Source organism: Nyctereutes procyonoides, unplaced genomic scaffold, assembly GCF_905146905.1.
Source record: "Nyctereutes procyonoides isolate TBG_1078 unplaced genomic scaffold, NYPRO_anot_genome, whole genome shotgun sequence".
Classification (NCBI taxonomy): domain Eukaryota; kingdom Metazoa; phylum Chordata; class Mammalia; order Carnivora; family Canidae; genus Nyctereutes; species Nyctereutes procyonoides.
Window position 1 is genome coordinate 20,749,712 of NW_026575052.1, and position 19,880 is coordinate 20,769,591.

Sequence of the window (19,880 nt, forward strand, 5' to 3'; positions counted from 1 at the left end):
CTGCTCATTTTACAAATGGGAAATCATAAAGAAAATGGTTGATGATCATTCATTCCATCATACAAATGCAAAAAAAACCCCAAAACAAAAACAAAACAACCAACCCTCCACAAAAACCCTACACTTTTTATGTCACAAAAATCATGTTAGGAATGGAAAAAAAAAAAACACCAAAACTGAAAATACCTGTAACATCTATGAAAGGTGAAAGGTGAGTATCTCTAATATGCAAAAATAAAGTGAGTACCCTCAGCAGAAAAATAGGCAAAAGACAAACAGGCGATTTTGAAAAGTATAGATGGCTAATACGAGGCAAGATGTTCAGTCTCACTAAAAAAAATGAAAGAAATGAACAAATGTGTATAATGAGCTATAATTTTTCACCTATCTGTTTGGCTACAACTGGCAATTAAAATAATTGATAGCATCCAGCTTTGGCAAGTGTGGAAAGAAAATTGACCCTTTGCGCTGCTGGAGGGAGAATTAATTGGTACAGTCGTATGGAGGGCAGCTAGAAAATGTGAATCAAAATGCAAAATGTGCCTGCCCTTTGACCCGGAGGTCCCACTTCTGTAAAATGGGGACAATAAGACTCCCAATTTCAGTTAATTGTGAAAAGGCTCAAGTGAGCTAAGCCATAAAAGGCATTTAACACAGTGCCTGGCAAGAAAGGGTTTGAGAAATGTTAGCTATTATTAGCAATTTATCCTAGGATATTAAGCTCCCATGTGCAAAACGATGTGTGTACAGGAGATGTTCCCTGCAGCATCGTTTTCAATAGCCGAACACTGGAAACAAATGGATTGTGCATCAAGAAAAGGAAGGAGGCAAATTCCAGGAGGTCAATGCCCTCTGCAATTGTAGGATGAACCCGGGAAAGAGCTGAAGGTCCTTGGCCAACACTGTTCTTTTGATCTGGACAGTAGTCATAGATGTGTTCGCTTTGTGAAATTTATGAAGCTGTATCCTTGTGATTCGGGCCCTTTTCTGTATATATGTTCTATTTCAATAAAGAGTAAAAAGCACCCGCCAGTACTGGAGTATGGTCTCATCTAAATAAATGCAGACATGTATGTGTATGGAAACAAGTCTAAAGGGACATTTACTCTATTGCCTACAAAGTTGTTTCTGGGTGGGAGGATTATGACTCATTTTTATTTCCCTTTGTGTGTGTATCAATATTTTCTGCTTGTCTTCAATGAGTAGGTATTACTTTTGTAATTAGGGAAAAACATGTCCAACATTAGGACTCTTGTTTGTAGGAGTCAGAAACTCAATCTTATAAAAGGAAAAAATGTAATTAATTGGCATGTGAAATTTGACAATGGATTTGGTTTCAGACCTGGAACCAGGCTCAAATGAGGTCGTGGGGAAATCGTCCCACCCCGTTTCTTAGTCCTCTTGGAGTTCACTGGCCAATAGGAAAGGTGAGAGCCAGAGGTGTCTATCCATAGGTCCAAGTAAGCAGAGCTACTATACGGGGCAGAAGAAGGAGAGGCCCAGAGGACTTCTCAGAGGAGGAAGGCATGAGGTGAGCCTTAAATGATGAGTAGGATTTTCATGGGCAGTTAGGGGAGAAAAGAGTTTCTCTGCGGAGCAAAAAGCTCTACAAAATGCTAGATGTATTGCAGCTTGAGGAGCAGCTCAGTTGGTTGCAGTATGAAGCTCATCATTAGGGACAAGAATGAAAGGTTGGTTGGAATTTGATAGGAAGGGCCTCAGTCCTAGGGAATTGGTCAACATTCTTTAGGTTCGTAGTTGCAGAAATCCTACTCCCTACCAGCAGCATCAGACCCACATCCTACTCAGCAGCTCCAGGGAAAGCAATATCTTTTCCCTATTAATGCCTGCAAAAGCTCTAGGGTGGATGATTGCTAGTTTACCCTGATTCACGTGCTCGTTCCTACACCAGTCACTGTGGCTGGAGGCATAGTGTCTTAAGGATTCAGGCCTGGCTATGTGGCCACTTTTGAAACCAGGGGCTGGTTCACACAAGCGACTTCCCACCAGTCGCTCGGGCACTAGGAACTGCAATAGGATGAAGAGGGCCTGCACTCTGGGTAGGCACAGCAGCAGCTTGTCCAATAAAGGCATGGCACTCTCCAGCAGAGGCGAGGCTGCAAGCTGCACAGAAGGAAGACGGCCTTCAGTGTATGGGGTGCACTAGGACACCAAGTTTACCCTTAGGGCTCCTCTTCCCCATGAGGCCAGGAGCTCGCTAAGGCTGGGGACACGTTCTTGTCCACGCCACCTGGCACACCATGGATCTTTATAGTATGAGGGCACTGATGGCATCCTTGGGATCCATGTAGTGACCTCTGCTTTCACCAAATCTCTGGACGTTGCAAGTGACACTGTTCAAATCGACATAAACAGGAGTGGGGAATGGTGTGGCCTCTCACATGATTACAAGCCTGTGGGAGTATTTTGCTTCAGGTATGGCTGAATTTCGTTATTTAAAAAGATGTCATCGTGTCTCTCCATCTCCCTCCTACCTTTTAAAAATACCTTCTTCAATTTGGCCTTATTCTTGGGCACACTCTCCCAATGAGGCTCTCCCAAACCCGGCCTCCGCAGCTCCAGGCTAGACATCCTACTGCCTGCCTTCATGAGCCAATACCCGGATCCCATCAATTCCATCAATTCCAGCCAGAGGCCTGCAAAGGCTGCTGCTCTTTGGCCCAGCATCCGTCATATGACCGACCCCGAGCCAATCCGTGGCTAGGGGCTGTACACTCCACTTGGCCAGCCTGCATCATCCAGAGCTGCAGGTGGCTGGGCTGTTGCCTCCAAGATATCAGTCCCTGGAATAGTGGTTGTTGTCCAAGGAAACCTAACAGGTATCTACCTGCACCAACACCACGCTTTTGGGTTTTCCTGGCCTTGGGAGCCAGTAGCTTTGAGCCCATAATTGACACCCTTATCAGAAGGACCCTGGGCTCCCAGCTCCAGAGACTCACCCTGAGTAGAACCGTGAGGGAAGGAGCAGGGGAAACTGGCCATCCCTCCCCTCTGGGGCTGCCGGTGCCGAATTTCTAACTGAGCTTCTCTTGGAAGACTGGATCACAAAGCTCTGGAAATGGATGTTTCAGATGGAAATGCAGACACACAGTTAATTACAGCATCCTGCTTGGCGCCACCCTAATTAAGGCAGTTCTCTGATGGGGGCCAAGATTTAATGCTCTCTCTTTTATAGTGCGTGGTGGCAAGAGGGCGGCCCCGTCCTCTCCCCTCCCTCTAATGCATCCTGTCTGGCTAGCCAGGGGCTGGGTGGAGAGGGCCGCCAGGCTGGCTGGCAGGCAAGCAGATGAGAAAAGCTATCTGCGCTCCATTTCAGGGTCATAGCTGCTCTCCCAGGACAGGGGACAGGGCAAGTGAGGGCGGGGGGCAGTGTGAGGGGCAGAGATGTTAATCCTAACTCCTTTTGGGAGGGCATGGGTGGGTGGGAGTATCCCCCTTCCAAGAGAAGTGTTAGGACAATCTTGGCTCTGGGGCCTTCCAGGAAGTGGGAAATGGCTCCCAGAAAGCACTGGCGACCTTGTTGGCTAGGAGCACAATCAGGTCCTGATGTCTGGCTTCATGATCTCCTCTGCAGCAAATAAAATGGGGAGGGCAGATCCACTGCCAAAAAAATAAAAAAAAAAAAAAAGATAAAATGAATTTAAAACACCAGAGAACTTCATTTGAAACCTATAGAATTTCTGTCTACTACGCACAATACTGAGTTGTCCAGTCCATTATTACAGAACTCATTGGATCACAGAGCTGGCAGGGCATAAAAATCATCTCACATTCTAGCTGAAGAAATTGAGGCCAAGATAGAAATGATTTTCCCAAGAGCCCAGAATGTGCTGGATTGGCGTAGGTGATAGCTGGCAACACGCTCTTACCTGAAGTGGCAGCGCTGAATGATGGGACAGCTAGAGGCTATGATGATATGATTCTGAGGCCTTTATCTTTCTCAGTGGGGAACAGACTCTTGATTGCTTAGTGATGCCTACCGTGGGCACTGGAGGGGGGCAGAGTGGTATATGTGCCAAGTTATTGCCACCCCAATCTAGATGTCAGGGGGATTCTCTGAGATAGGCCCTGAAAGCAGGCAATCTTGGAGGGTTCTGGCTGGATAGAGAAGTCGAAAGTCAGGACAGGTTTGCTGAGAGAGATGTGAAATCCATGAAGTGCCTCAATGAATTGCCATCAAGTCGCCATGAGGGATTTGTGGTCAGAATTGCAAAATGGGAATTTCCAAGGTGTTTCACTTTAAAAAATATTCTGATAAAGCTTGGGTTATCAGAATTGTCTCTGCAGCCCTAACTACTTCCCAGAGCTGTGAATCTTCTATACCGGTCCCTTTCCTTAAGGGAATAGGGGTCAGTAATCCAGGTGGTAGATCTCCAGACCCTTGGAAGGCCTGGGCCTTGTGTGGAGAGACAGGTCTGGGATGCTGGCCACGGAGTACAGAAGCTTGAATGGAAGGGCTGGTGCTGAAGGCCTGAGGATCAGAACACCTAGGTTCTTTCCCTGCCTCTAGTGTCACGGCTGTTTCCGGAACAAGCCTCTTTCTCTACTGAGCCTCATCTACACGATGAATGAAGTCATAGTGGGCTTATGGATTCTTTCAAGCTCTCACACTTGACCGAATGGTCTACTTTTTTAGTGTGTATGGTAAAAGGCACATAACAAAATATACCATGCAACCATGTCTCAGTGTATGGTTCTGGGGTCTTCAATACATTCACATGATTGTGCCTCCATCCCCACCAACCATGTCCAACTGCAACTCTGTTCCCATTACCCAGGAGCTCCGCATTCTCCCCTCCTGCTCCTCGTCTCCTGGAAACCACCATTCTTTCATCTCTGTGAACCTGACTACTTTCGGTGCCTCATATGAGGAGAAACCTAAAGTATTTGTCTTTTTGTGACTCACTAATTTTACCTAGCATAGGGTCTGTGTCTTCAAGTTTCATTCATGTCATAGCAGGTGTCAGAATTTCTTTTTTATTATTTATTTATTTTTTAAAGATTTTATTTATTTATTCATGAAAGACAGAGAGAGAGAGGCAGAGACAGGCAGAGAAAGAAGCAGGCTCCCTGTCGGGGGCCTGATGCGGGACTCGATCCCAGGACCTCGGGATCATGCCCTGAGCCAAAGGCAGACGCTCAACTGCTGAGCCACCCAGGTGCCCCCAGAATTTCTCTTTTAAGGTTGGCCAGTATTCCATTGGATGTATGTTCCCCATTTTGTTTATCTACTTGTCTGGGGGAAGGACACTTGGGTCCCTTCTACATTTTGCTATCGGAAATACTTCTGTTTCTGCCATGAACACGGGGGTCCAAACACCTGTTAGAGTCTCTGTGTTCATTTCTCTTGGGGATATAACCAGAAGTAGAAGTGCTGGATTGCATGGTAACTCTATGTTTCATTTTTGAGGAATTTTCATACCATCTTTCAAAACAGCTGCACTATGTTACATTGCCAATAGCAACACTCAAGTGTTCTGATTTCGCCACATTCCCACCACACTTGTTTTATTTTTTGTTTTTGTTTATGTTTTTGATAACAGCCATCCTAATGATACTACACGGTATGTCACTGTGGTTTTGATTTGCATTTCCCTAATGAATAGTGCTGTTGAACATCTTTCTGTGTGCTTTTTGGCTATTTGTATATCTTCTTTGGAGAAATGTGTATTTAAGCCTTTTACTCACTTTTAAATTGGGTCGTTTAAAAAAATAAATTAGATTGTTTACTTATTTCTAGTTTGGTTTTGATTTCCCAGAGCCCTGAAAGACAGGTACTAAGGAAGGGTGATTTTGTTCAGCTTTACTGAGGTATAATTGACAAAAAATGTAAGATATTTAAAGTGTAAAATAGGATGATTTCATGCATTTATACACTGTGAAGGGATCCCCACCATCAAGTTAATTAATATATCCATCCCCGCACATGGTTACCTCTGTGTGTGTGTGTGTGTATAAGAATGCTTAAAATCTACTTTCTTAGCAAATTTCAAGTATGTTATAGTTTGATCAACTAAAGACACTATGCTATACATTAGATTCTCAGAACTTATTTATAGAACTTACAACCAAAAGTTTATACTCTTTTTACCAACATTCATGTTTTCTTGGGGTGCCTGAGTGGCTCAGTGGGTTGGGTGTCCAACTCTTGGTTTCAGCTTAGGTCATGATCTCAGGGTCAAGGGATCGAGCCCCGCGTTGGGCTTGCGCTCTTTGAGGAGTCTGCTCCAAGATTCTCTCCTTCCCTCCCTCTGCTCCTCCCCCACTGATCTCTCTCAAATAAATAAATAAATCTTTTTTAAAAATTCATGTTTTCTTTATCCATTCATCCATGGGCTGACACTTAGGTTGTTTCCATGTCTTCACTAGTGTGAATAATGCTTCAGTGAACATGGGAATGCAGATATCTCTTCAAGATGTGATTTCATTTCCTTTGGGTAGGTACCCAGAAGTGAGATTGCTGGATTATAGGGTAGTTCTGTTTGTAATTGCTTGGGGAAACTTCATACTGTTTTCCATAGTGGCTGCACCAATTTACATTCTTACTAACAGTGCAGAAGGGTGAGAAAGGGTGATTTCTGATGGTAGAAGGAATGCAGATGAAAAGGCCCAAGGCTGAAACATGTCCTATAGTCCCCTCCTTATCTGCTGTTCTGAATTCTGTGGCTTCAGTTACTCACGGTCAACCACAATCTGGAAGCAGATGATCCTCCTGACAAGTCATCGGAATGTCACTAGTAGCCCAACGCTAGGTCAGGGTGCCTACACCATTCACCTCTCTTCATCTCATCAGTAAGCATTTTATCATTGATATCATCACAAGAAGGGTGAGAACAGCATAGGGCAATAGATATTTAGAGAGAGATAGAGACCACATTCACATAACTTTTTACAATGTGTTGTTATCATTTTTCTATTTTATCATTATTGTTGTTAATCTCTTCCTGTGACTAATTCATAAATTAAATTTTTTTCTTAGACACGTATGTATAGGAAAAACAGAATATATCGGGCTCGGTACTATCCACAGTTTCAGGCATCCACTGGGGGTCTTCAAACACACCTTCTGTGGATAAGGAATGGGGGACCTCTGTACTAAGTCTGGTTTCTCTCTTCACCTGGTTTCTTTCTCCGGTGGCCCCTTCATTCAATCTGCTATTGGCTTCAGCTTCCTCTCTGGATTTCCAGTGGTCTCCTCTCCCACCCAACTCCAGTTGCTCCAGGGCCTCCTCCTGGGTCGCCAGGATAGATAGTGCGGCACTTGGGCGAAATCTTCACACCACACTCTGCAGAGCGAGTCTCTTTCCCCAACCGTCCATCTTTAACCTGGGGCCTGGTTCTCCTTGGACTCATCTAGAAGCAGGGGCTGGAGACTCAGGACTCCCTGCCCCTCACATGAGGCTGCTCAGGCCACAAGAGCTAGGGCCCCTCAAATTACTTCAGTAAAATCACATGAGACCCAAGGAATGAAGGTGGTCACTGGTCCATCTGTCTGTCCCACGGGGCTGTCTCTCTGTCCCCTCAGTGTGGAACTCAGGCTCCTCAGCTCTGAGGACATACCGTGAAGGTGACTCTCCTGCTGCCAGGCGGCCCCCGCACTGTGCTGGGTTTCTCTCCACCTGACTTCTGTTCACTCAAGGTCTCTGCTCTCAAGGGTCCCATGACTCCTTCTCTCTCCCATCCTCCCAGTGTCTGTTCCTGCTCCTCACAGACTCGCTTTCATGCCTCCCAGTCCAGAGGAGGGACTCAGATTGGCTCAGGGCACTAGACCTGCACCGGATCCATACGACCCGTCTGCTCTTGGTGCTCCGTCTGGAGTGGCCCATGCAGTGGCTTGTGCTGCTCTTACACGTGGAACACCCTGGCCACCATCCCTGTTCTGGCAGCTCTTAGCACTGCTGGTTCTCTCAGCTCCCCTGGGGGCAAAGCTCAGGCTCCAACAGGGCCTCCACTGCACCTGCCCAGGTGGGGGATGGAGCAGCTCCAGCCTTTGGGATGGGTCCCTCGGGACCCTTGGAGGCCCCGGCAGTTGCCTGGAGGGGCCAAATAATGCATGAAAGAAGAGTAACCACCCTGTGAAGGAAGCCTGAACAACTGAGAGTTAGGAGGTGGAGGTTTCTCACTATTCTCCCTTAGGCAGACTCTTCTAGATGCAATGCTTCCATGGGTCCTCTGTGGAGGTGGTCACATCTCCACAGAGCAGGCCAGCCCACTGGATTTCTGCAGAAGCCGGGACCAGCTAAATCATGCTCATATTTGAATTTTGCTTTCCTTCTGTCCCTCTGGGTTCCCCAGGAGGCAGTGCCTGGAGTTCACTGGCATGCTCTTGGGGGTCACTGCCTCTGGACAGGCAGGTTGGAATCAGCGCTGGACAGAGGGAGAATCGAGTTGTGAGGTAGTCTCAGTGGGAGTACCGAGGCCAGTGGGGCCCTTCAGAGTGGTCCTGAGTTGGGGTGAGCGAGGGATAGGGCCACTATGCCCTTATGCTATCAGCCATCGATGGGCTGCTCTGGGAAGGAACAGTCACCTGGGGCCCAGTGACTTCAGGAGACCAATTCCAAAGAGAGTGGGCAGCAGGGAGCCACCTGCCAGCAGCACTCCCGGGAGCTGGGGGGATAAGTTGCTACATCTGAAGGGGATCCAGTCACCCCTTTTCCCTGCCTCATGTCCCTTTCCCCTTATTCCTGCTTCCTTGGGGTTGTATCTACAGGTAACATGTTAGCAGATAAGTTTTGACCCAGGCTCTGCCTTCTTGGGAGTCTGGGTTAAGACACCCACTAAACCACCAACACTCCTTCCAGGGAGATCTTTTGTTGAGATGTACGATGGACTATCAGCTAGCCTGTGGTATAGCTTTCCTTAGGGGATTGAGTCTTGACCAGTCGTCTCTGGTCAGAGGCAGGATAACACAGACATCAGCCATCTGGGCTCCAGGGACAGTCTGTCTCCTCTTCCCCTAGCAGGGGACTGTGAGTCCAGCAGTCTCCAAGACTGGGTGCCTTCTGTTTAATGGGCCTTGACGAAGCAGGACACAGGCAGAGCAGAGTGGCAGACACAGTTGCTGTCCCGGGAGCTCCTACGGTCCTAGGTGGGGTCACCAATCTGTTCCTCTCAGAGCAATTCCTTGCAGGGGGGCCCCACATGGAGGTGGAGGCAAAAGCTCTTGGCTGCCCCCCATCAGCCCCTTCCACCTACCCTGGCAGTCCCAGGGGACAAACTGTGGATGTTCTAACCCCATTATGCTGGCCCATGATTGGTTTGAGTCTGGGCATGGGACTCAGTGTGGTCAGTGGGTCTGAAGGGAAGTCTCAGAAGGAAGATTTGGAAAAGGATTTCCTCATCAGTGGAATTTCCTCTTTCTGCCAAACTGCCCGTGATTGCCTGAAAATGCAAGTACGATGTGGCTGTGGGAGTGGGGAGACGGGGTGGATGTGGTGAGGGCAGCATCTCTGGCGATGTCGTCGAGCCACAGAACCGACCTGGCGCCACTCCGGGCGTGTAGTTCCACAATGTGTTAGCATCCTTATTAGCTGCGATCGAGAGCAAGGTCTCTGAAGCCTGGCTACCTACCACTCATTAGCTGCGTGACCCTGGGCAGGATGCTTAATCTCTCTTGCCTCAGTTTCCTCATCTGTAGAATGGACATGAAAGAAGATCCACTTCATAAGGCTGCTGTGAGCTGTAAATGTGTCTGTATGTGTGAAGACACATAACAGCGTCTGGCACTCAGGAAATGGTATCTCAGTGTTGGCTGTTAACTGAGGCCCCATTTAAAGATAGATCTAAGTTTACAGATAGATGGAATTGGATGAATCACAAGCCTTGGTTTGTGATGTGCCCCTGGTATACTTGTTAATATGACGGACACCTGTGAACCCATCACTCAACTCAAAACTCAAGAACTAGAATCTCGACCACTGTAGTTACTCCCTTGTATGGGTTTCTCCCGAACTGGCCCCCTGATCACCCAATCCCTGAAGGCCCCCCAGTTGAATACTGCCCTGAATTTTATGTTTATTATTTCCGTGTGTGTGTACGTGTGTGTAGTTTTGTCAGATAGAAACGTACACCCAAACAACATGTTATTTTGTTTTGCCTGCTTTTGAGCATTACAAAGAGGGCATGGGCTGCATGGTCTTCTGGGAGTTTTGCTTTCCACAAAGACATTTTATTTGGGGTTTCTGCTCCTCACATCCCAAGGAATCCAATCCCCAAGCACCCTCCTAAAGGGAGAAAGAAAAACCCACTTTTGACAGACAAGAAACATGAGTTAGATCTTTTCTTCTTTCTCGATTCTTGCCTTAATTTGGCTGCGGAGGTGTACTAGGCCTCGTGGGGGTCCTTCCAGAGATGCCTTTCTTCTGAACTGGTGTGTGAGGGGCCTCCTGTCCTGCCGCTCTGGCTGCCCTGCTGGGCACGGGGTCCAGGTGTGAAGAACCAAGAGATACGACGGCTCTGAGCCCTGGTCCCATGGAGGGAGGCGGCGGCCCCTGTGGAATTTTTCTGATGCCTTTGAATCCCCACTGGGAGTCATTTTCCCTTTTCCATCCCAAATAAGGGCTAGGGCCCTGGAAGGCGTGGGAGAACTAATTTGAGGCAAGCGTAAACACTTCCATGCCAGTGGAACCCTGGCCAGCAGGAATTCCAAGCCATTGGAGAAGTCTGCCAGCCTCTCATTGGACTTTGGCTGGGACCCTCTGCTGTAGCTACTTTTAGCTGGGAACATTTTTTTCCCAGACTTTGGAAGGCCACACTTGAAGAGTTATGATTTACTCAACAAAGACCCCAAACTGACCAGGGGCATTTCCATGCCTGCCTCCCCAATTTCCCCTTCCTGGGTGGTGGAGCCTATTCGTTAAGACCCAGAGCTCAGGAGGTAAATAAACCTGGGTTCTACCCTTGGGTCTACCTCTTACAGACTTTGGGCCAATGACCTAATATGTCTGACTCTGTCTCCTCATCCAGAAAATAGAGATAATATAATCCCTACCTGAGGGGTGGTGAGGATTAAGAGAGGTAATAATATATATGAACAGATACACACAGGATAGTGTTTATATCGGTCAGTTTAGGTGAGGTTATGCTGCAGTAACAAACATCCCCCAAAGCTCAGTGGCTTAACACAACAGAAGTTTATTTTTCACCTTTTAAAAATAAATATTTTATTTGTTTGAGAGAGAGAGCATGCATGCCTGTGCACATGTGTGCACGAGAGAGGGAATGGCAGAGGGAGAAGCAGACTCCCCGCTGAGCAGGGAGCCTGATGTGGGGCTCGATCCCAGGACACTGAGCTGAGGCAGACACTTAAACAACTGAGCCACCTCGGTGCCCTGATTTTGTACTCTTATAAAATTTGCTGTAGGCCTAGGCCACTCCCTAGGGCAGCTTTACCCCCTCGTGTGGTACACAATCCAGAAGATTAAATTCGAGTTCCACCATTTCAGCAAGAAGGTCCCATGTTCACTGTGGCAGAGGAAGAGATTAGCTAGAGAATTGGGCAGAGCCCCTTTGATCTCAATTAATTGGACAGAACTCGTTACATGGCTTCATCTAGCAGCAAGGGTGTTGGGATATATGGCTTTCTACAGATCCAGGGAGGAAACGTGGACCAGATATTGGGGAGAACTTAATGTCTCCTACAGTCTTCAATAAACATTAGTTTCCTGCCTTTATTATCTACCCTCAAAGAGTTTAGAACCTGTTCAAGGTGACAAGGCATAGATAGATGAAAAGATAAACATATTTTCTTAGTTCCTTAGAAGCATGCAGTCCTTTGCATTTTGTAGAAGGCTGTTCAGCCTCATTTCCATAGTCTCCCGGGGAGGATTTTTCCTGCCGGCATACAAGAAGGAAGACAGGGAATGGAGTGTGGAGGACCGATGCAGTGACTGGACGGGCGAGTGTCAGAACCATCTGGCTTTGTAGAGGAAATCCAACTGCACCGCGCCTCCCAGGAGGGCAGAACAGGAGGTCCATAGCTCAGTAGTTCTTTGTGGACAGAAAGAAGGACAGACCATGTGCCAGGCATCAAACCAATGCTATCTGTGCAATAGTCATGTAGTTATTAGCACCCTGAATTTACAGATAAGGAAACTGAGGTTCAGGGAGGTGAACTCTCCTGCCAAAGGCATGCAGTGATGGCACAAGGAAGTGGGGGGAGTTGGGACCATTTCTGACTTGAGGAGGATGTCATGGATGCCTGGGTCTCCACTCATTGTTTCTGCTACTGCTATGACCCAACATTTAAGAGGGGGGAGTTGTTTGCAAAACACCAAATGTGAAGACACACAGGGGCTCTTTGCAAAGATCCTAGGTGCTCACGGGAAATTTTCACAAATAAAACATAAGATGGAACTTTTCAGGGTAGAAGCAGCCAGTTGCTCCTTTTGGCTAGAAGGGAGTTGGGGAGGGAGGAGGATTTTTTTTTAAAAAAGATTTTATTTATTTATTCGTGAGATACACAGAAAGAGGCAGAGACATAGGCAGAGGGAGAAGCAGACTCCTTGCAGGGAGCCCGATGTAGGACTGGATCCCAGGACCCCGAGATCTGACCTGAGCCAAAGGCAGATGATCAATCACCTAGCCACCCAGGTGCCCTGAGGGAGGAGGATTCTGCTGCGTGAGGGAGAGCGTTCTTTTCCTCTTTAGGGTCTCAGGCTGGCGGAAATAAGAATCAAAGTGTCCTCCCCTTGTAAGATGGGGAAATGGAGACCCAGAGCAGGGAAGGCTTTGCTCAGGGCCACACAACCAGGAAGTGGCTGAGGCAGGTGAGGACTCTGGCCTCCCCGGATGACACCTGTCCCTCCCTCCAGCCCCTCCACAGCCACTGGGGCGGAAGGACAGGGAGGCCAGAGGGAACAGAGTCAGGACCAAGCCCTGTGTGCGGGCAGTGCTCCCCCCTCCCCCGACCCCGGCCTGGTCTGTCTCCGTGAGCCTACAACATCGAAGACAGGAAGGGAGCAGGTAGTGACACCCCCAGTATACTTCAGTTCCTTAAAGTAACCCCTTTTCCCTAAGCCTGATCCGCAATATGTCATCGTGACATTTTTTAGGATTCTGATAAGATGGCAGAAAAATCCAGACCAGAGGCATAGGGAGAAGGCAATCAAATGGGGGATACCCTTTCTTTCTGTGTTTACCAAAACCAAGGCACCCACGAAGCAGGCCTTCTAGCCGGCTCTGCCCTGGCTCTCCCCAGGCTCCCCCTCCTGACAGTTAAACTACAGCCTGCTCCCTAGCATGGGTGCACCTTGCTCCCCAAACCCAGAACATGGTTTCACCAAGAACCGAGGCTTGGAATGTTCAAACGTGGGCAGGCTGCTTGCAGGTGGAGGTTGCCGGCAGGTGGAGGCCGGGCGAGCTCCTTGTCTCTGGGAGCACACAAGCTGAGGTTGGCACGGGTGTGCCTTGCTGCAGGGGCCTGATGGGCTGCCCCTCCGGACACCCCTCTGTGCTCCGGGGCTTTCATCTTTCCATCTGTGTCTCCCCCTGGCTCTGGCTTGTGTTTGGCTAACAGAAGGCACCACCACGGGCCAGTCAAGCTGTTCACTCCCGGCTCCTCTCCCTGCCAGGCCACAGCTCCCACCTGGTGGCCTTTCCCGAAGTCACCCCCTCTGGGTTCTGGTACCCGCTCCACATCCCAGTCCTTTTAGGCCTCTGGGGGGCAAGCAGTCACCAGGGGTGCTCCCGCATCTCAGGGTGCTCCCTCATCTCCAGGGCCTGGGCTGATACAAACAGAAAGGGTGGGACATCGTGCCTCGGACCTGGTCCTGCCAGAGGCCACGCTTCCCGGCCCGCCAGCCCGCCGCCCTCCAGCCCGGCCATCCGCGTGCCAGGCCTGCGCCGAGCTCCCGCCAGCCTTATTTATTTATTGAACAACATGCAAGCACAGTTTCCTTTTGTGTTTAATGTGTCAGCGTTTCAGTGGATTCTGACTTCAAGGCTTGGATTTTGTTGACAATAATGAGATCACCCAGACAATTATCGTTTGATTTTTCAGTTTGCCAGAGAGGGGAAGATTAAAGAAAAGTTAAGAAGCTTTGGCTGTTTCCTGTTATCCGTTTGCTGGGAGGGGTGGGGGTGGGCCCGAGGGTCGGGGAGAAGAGAAAATCTAACCGCTTCAAAATGTCCACAACGGGAGCCGCTTCGCCTGCCTGCCGGGGCGCCCACGTGGGACGATCAGAGGGGCACCCGGGGCCCCTCTCCTCCCAGGTACAGCCCCTCGGCCTCGGCATCTGGAAGTCCAGCAGCTCCCGTGTCCCTTCCTGCGGCTTCAGTCCTGGAGCGGGACAGGGACGCTGGAATTCAACGAACATTTATAATTGTTATCATGATGGAGAGAATTGTTGTTGTTGTTGTTTTGATTCAGCTGCATCTTTGGCCTCAGTTTCCCCTCTGGGCCGTGAGGAGTAAATGAGACCATCCAAACTCTCCTTGGCCCTGACTTCCATCGCCCACGGCTCCCGCTTGATTAGTGTGGCCAGACTTTTCACCCTGGGAACAGGGTGCATGAAGGCACAAGTAGGCCCTGGAAACTTCTTTGTTCCCATCATGTGTTCCTAGTGAGACCTCAGCCCCAGGAGGATGGCACGTCTCACGGGGTTCCCGGAGGAGCAACAGTGCAGGGCCAGGCAGGCTGGAGTTGGCGCTCTCCTTCCATCCTCCATGTGGGGTTCCTAATGGGGCCCTTCCAGTGAACCAACCCCACTGGCTGACAGGGATACGACTTCTTTTTTTTTTTTTTTTTTTTTTAGGGATACGACTTCTATGCTCAGAAAGACTGTCTTGAAAATGATTCTACCTCTGGAAATGTTCTCATGGCCTCTTTGGCATCTTTTTTTTTTTTTTTAAAGATTATTTATTTATTTATTCATGAGAGACACACAGAGAGAGAAAGAGAGAGAGAGAGAGAGAGAGACAGAGGCAGAGACACAGGCAGAGGGAGAAGCAGGCTCCATGCAGGGAGCCTGATGTGGGACTTGATCCAGGATTCCAGGATCACACCCTGGGCCGAAGGCAGGCACCAAACTGCTGAGCCACCCAGGGATCCCCCTCCTTGATATCTTACACCCTGTTCTGGAACAGCCCCGAGCTCCCAGTGAGTTCTTGCCTTTCCCTCTGCCGATCCCCTTCCTTTCCCTGCCTCCCAGCTCTCCCTGCCCCTGTGGCCTTGCCTCCCTGCCCCTTCCTGTGGGTGAGCCCATTCCCCTCTGCTTCTGTCGGGTTGTCACTCTATTGGTCCATTCAGGTGTTTGCAGTTTGAAAACAACCTGCTAGGTATGGTATGTTGGAGGGTGATCATCAGGACAAAGCGTTTGTCACTGAAAAATATAAAAAGGGAGAGAAATAAAAAGGGGTGGAAGGGGACTCAGGAAATGTAAGCAAAAAGAATGCTGGGCAAATGAAGAAACTGAGGCCCAGAGAGAGGATGGAACCGTGTCTCCCAGCCTGGCCCCTAGGCTCTAGGCTGCAGCCCTTCATCTAGGCCTTGTATCCCCCACAGCAGGATAAAGCAAGCAAGGGAAGTTCACTGAGTTTTTCATAGAACTTTTTCTTCTGACAGTCCTTCCTATTTTTGGTGTTAAAATGTCCATTCTTTTTTTGTTTTTTCCTTTTATGCAGGCTCCACGCCCAGTATGGAGCCTGGCGTGGGGCTTGACCTCACGACCCTGAGATCAAGACCTGAGCTGAGACCAAGAATCAGATACTTAACTAAGCCACTCAGGAGCCCCTAAATGTCCACGCTTTTATGAAATTTTGGTGATACTGAATAATTGCCAATTTCCTTTTTTTTCATTTATTTATTTTATTTTACTTTTATTTACTTTTTTTTTTTCTGATTTCCTTTCCTAAATAGCTTTGCTTGGCATAAGACATAGATTTTAAAAACTGGCAAAATCAAATGGATAAGCCAAATTTGGGTGAGATTTGACTCCTTTCCAATAGCCAATGTCTGGGAACAGGTGCCTCCCAGCACACTGAGAAGAAGGCACCGACCAGCATTTGCTGAACTCCTCTCCTGGCAGGGTGCTCCCTACCTCCCCTGGAATGTAGTTCCCAGGAGCACAGGCTTAGGGAAGCCAGTGCTCACAGCCCCCACTGGCCCAGGCCTGAGCCCCACTGTGGGAGGGAGTTCACAGTCAGGCCCCTGCCAACTTTGGTTCCTAGGACCTTCTCGTTGCTGTGGGTCCTAAAAAGCAGGACAAGATTTCTCCTGGCCAATCAGTTATGACGGTTCACTTTCCTTATGGTTTCTGCTATTGTCTAAATTTTCACAGTGAGCAGAATTACTTTTAATGCCACCTTCAATGAATCATTTCTGCCTTAAAAGAATTTAAGCCCACAAACCTTTGTCCTCTGGTTTTAAGTCGTGATTGCTCATGGCGCTAAATTGGAACACCCAGGGAAGGACAATGAGAGTGTCTCCCTCCCATAAGAAAGTGATGGCCAGCATTTTGGGTCTTTCCTTTCCATCCCCAGGACCATGTAGAAACGGAGGACACCACTGGCTGTTCCATGGAAGGCCGTGTGGCACAGATGTCAAACGCCTCTGCTCTGGGAGGGCAGAAACCAAGTGTGCTTCCTCTTGGGGTTCCTCTCTTCCACACCACCCATCCATCCTCTCTAACCTCCCCAGACACTGATGCCAGCCCAGGAGGAGCTCCCCTCTAGATGTTTGCGGAGCTGAATGAAAAGGCCGTGGAGAATAGTCAGCCCCTGAGAGGTGGGCCGCGCTCCTGGGCCCCCCGGGAGAGCTCTGACGGACTTTGACAGACAGGGGTTTGTTTCTTCATGTTGTTTAGCTCAAAACAGAGTTAAGACTCCTAATCATCTCAAATGACCTGAAATGGTTTCCCAAGCAACCTGGGCAGACCCTGGGGGGTCCAGAGGGCGTGCAGGGGCCCTGGGCCTCTGGGGCTGGAGGCCAGCCCGCCCCTGCTCTGCCTGACACAGATTCCAGAAGGGCAGCAGATGCCTGATGCCGACCGGCTGGGGAGAGTGAGTGTGTGTGTGCGCTGGGGTGTGGAGTGGGGGGCTGGGCTGGGAGCAGGGGTCTAGCTTGGGCCTGGGGCATTGTCTGCAGGGGGCAGGGAGGAGGAAGTGGCCTGGGGTAGCTGGGGACAGCAATGAGTGAGAAGAATGGGGTCATTCTTCCAGAAAGCCAAGTGCTCAGAGCTGGGGTAACTCCCTGGGGGCACGGGGTCCTGGCCACTGTTTGCCCAGGGCAGGGCAGTCTGGGACTTGGTGCCAGAGTATGCCTGGTGGGGCGGGGGGATGTCCCGTAGGAGCGGCCAGTCCCGATGTGGAGGGAGAACTGGTGCGGGCCCATCATGCTGGTCTGGGACCTGGAGCTTTAGGATGGGGAAGGCCTTCTAGTCATCAACAATGTGGGGAAACCAAGGCCCAGAGAGGATCAAGGACTCCCCTGAGCCCCCTGAATGAGTTGGTGGTAGAGCTGGGACCTTAAACCAGATGATTCTGGGGACCCGGGTTTGAGTCCCAGGTGGGCTTGCCTAGCAGGTGCGTGTGTGAGCTCCGGGACCTCAGCTTCTCCATCTGCATAATGGAGATAAATACAGGGCCCCACAGGCTAACAGGGGCAAGGACACTTTTTTCCACTGCTATTTACAACCAACTCTTAAATCTAGTCTCTGCGCTCCTGCTGGACCCTTGAGGCTCCTCACCACCACCTCTCTCCACCGTTCAGCTACTTGGGGACACCTGCTCTTTCTCTGTTCTCCGTGTTTGGTCCCCTGGTTCTCAGAGGAGGAGGAGCGGGTCCTCATCTCTCCTGCATTCCTTGTGGTTTTCCTCTCGGAACAGGGCACTGGAACAAAGGCCTTTCTTCCAGTTCTGGGCATGGCTGATCGGCTTAGGAGAGATGAGCACGGCTTCCCGGGAATCTGGGTGATGCGTCACCTGGGTTAGTGGCTGCCGAGAATGGGGGTGGTCTCTGCAAGGAGACCAGTGTCTCTGGGCACCAAGCATGGGCCTGATATGGTACAGTCATTTTAAGCCCCACAAACCACCTGTGATGTTAATGTTATTTATCACCATTTTACAGATGAGGAGACCGAGGTCCGATTTGCCAGAACCACCTGGCTTTGGATGTTCTGCATCTGCCTGGCATCAGTCCTCCAGGCCAGGAACTAGGGCTCTGTCCTGTTTCTCACTGTGACTGGGTGCCTTGGGGCAGGGCTGGGTGCCCTCTGGCCTGGGGGCTGAGCAGCCACTTATGGCTGGTCCCTGGGTAGAAGGGGACCGGGAGGCCAGGGCATTTCCTTGGTATGCACTCGAGCCTCCGCATGTAGAGGCCGGCGGCTGGGAAAGTGAAGGCACTTTACTCTGTTTCCATAGCAGCTCTGCCCTCAAGCTGGGTGGCCCTCAGTTTCCTTGTGGAGCCCGGGCCTCGAAATCACCCTTCCACTGTCTCCTGCCTCCCTGCCAGGTCTGTGAGGGCAGAGGAAACGCAAACTGTTCTTGCCTCACCCTCCAGAAGCTGAGGCCTCAGAGAGCTCTGGCGCTTCTCTCACCTGTGAGCTCCCGGAAGCCCTGACTCCACACGCCCACCCATCCCCCTATGGGGACAGGTTCCAACTGAGCCAGACAGACTAGGGAGGCTCCTGCAGCCAGAGGCCTTGGGGCCTGGGAAATTGGGAGGCCAGGCCAAGTCCACAAGGGGCTTGGAAGTCCTGCTCCGCCAGTACCCGCAGCAGCCTGTCACCTGCTGAAGTCTGACTACTGGACTTTCTTGGGCCTCTCTCTGGAAGGTCATGGAGATGCTGTCAGTTTTAAGGCACAGAGATCCCAACAAGTGGTGATTTTGACCACTAGGCCATTTACTGTGTGACGTGGGAGAAATGCAGGGACAGGGTAGCTCCATCTTGGTTCTACAGTTTCTTGGGCATTTTCTCCTCCTCCTCCTCCTCCTCCTCTTCTTCCTCCTCCTTCTTCTTCAAGATTTTGTTTATTTACTTGAGAAAGAGAGAGCATGGGCAGGGGGAGGGACAGTAGAGGAGGGAGAGGGAGAAGCTGACTCCCTGCTTGGGGCTCGATCCCAGGACTCCAAGATCATGACCTGAGCTGAAGTCAGAAACTTAACCAACTGAGCCACCCAGGCACCCCTTGGGCATTCACGTCTGTCCCTTTGTTCCCTCCACTGTTCTTAGCGTCAGTGTGACCTCTTGGCTTGTTCATCCTCATGGCCTCAAGATGGCTGCAAGATCGCATGCTCATGTGACATCATCCAGTGGGGAGGAGACAGCTGGCTTGCTCTCATGTGTCTCTCTTTGAGGGCAATAGACTCTCTGCTGGAAGTACCTGCAGCTCGCCCCTTACCTCTCACTGCCCCAAACTGACTCTACACTGGTTCTACACCAGTGGTTGGTGAGAGGAGTTTTGATCAGTCAGGATTCATCCCCGGGATGGAATCCAGTCTACCTCTAAATATTACCTTGGATCTAGCAAAATGTGAATGCTGGGAACAGGCTATCAGACACATCTCCCTTAATCACTCTACGTAAATGCGTGTTTGTATATGTACACACACGCACTGACGTTTGTTTCATTTTTAAAGCACCTACTTTAACAGTATTTTAAAATCCTGATGCTGGTGCTACTGCTGAGATTGCATTTAGTTGGTCAGGTCTCACCTGGGCTTCAGGATTGCTGGCGGTTGCCCAGGAGATTCCAACACACAACGCAGCGCGCTCGGGCTGAGGACTGAACGGAAAGTTCTCAGGCTGGTTTACATTCTCGCTGCCCCCACAGCCAGCTCTCAGGATTAGCTTCATTTTCGCCCATCCGAGAAACAAGAAACTGTCCCTCCCTGCTGTTTTCACTGGCATTTCCCCTGGTTA

At 49.8% G+C, this 19,880-nt stretch overlaps 1 long non-coding RNA gene across 1 annotated transcript in view; it reads left to right on the forward strand.

Annotated features, from left to right (window-relative positions):
- The window catches only part of LOC129513268 (uncharacterized), a 37,148-nt gene extending 36,176 nt beyond the window's left edge, over window positions 1-972 (forward strand). The window contains exon 6 of the long non-coding RNA XR_008665216.1: window positions 751-972. This is a non-coding gene — a long non-coding RNA (uncharacterized LOC129513268). The remainder of the gene's footprint in view (window positions 1-750) is intronic.
- Window positions 973-19,880: the final 18,908 nt, after the last annotated feature.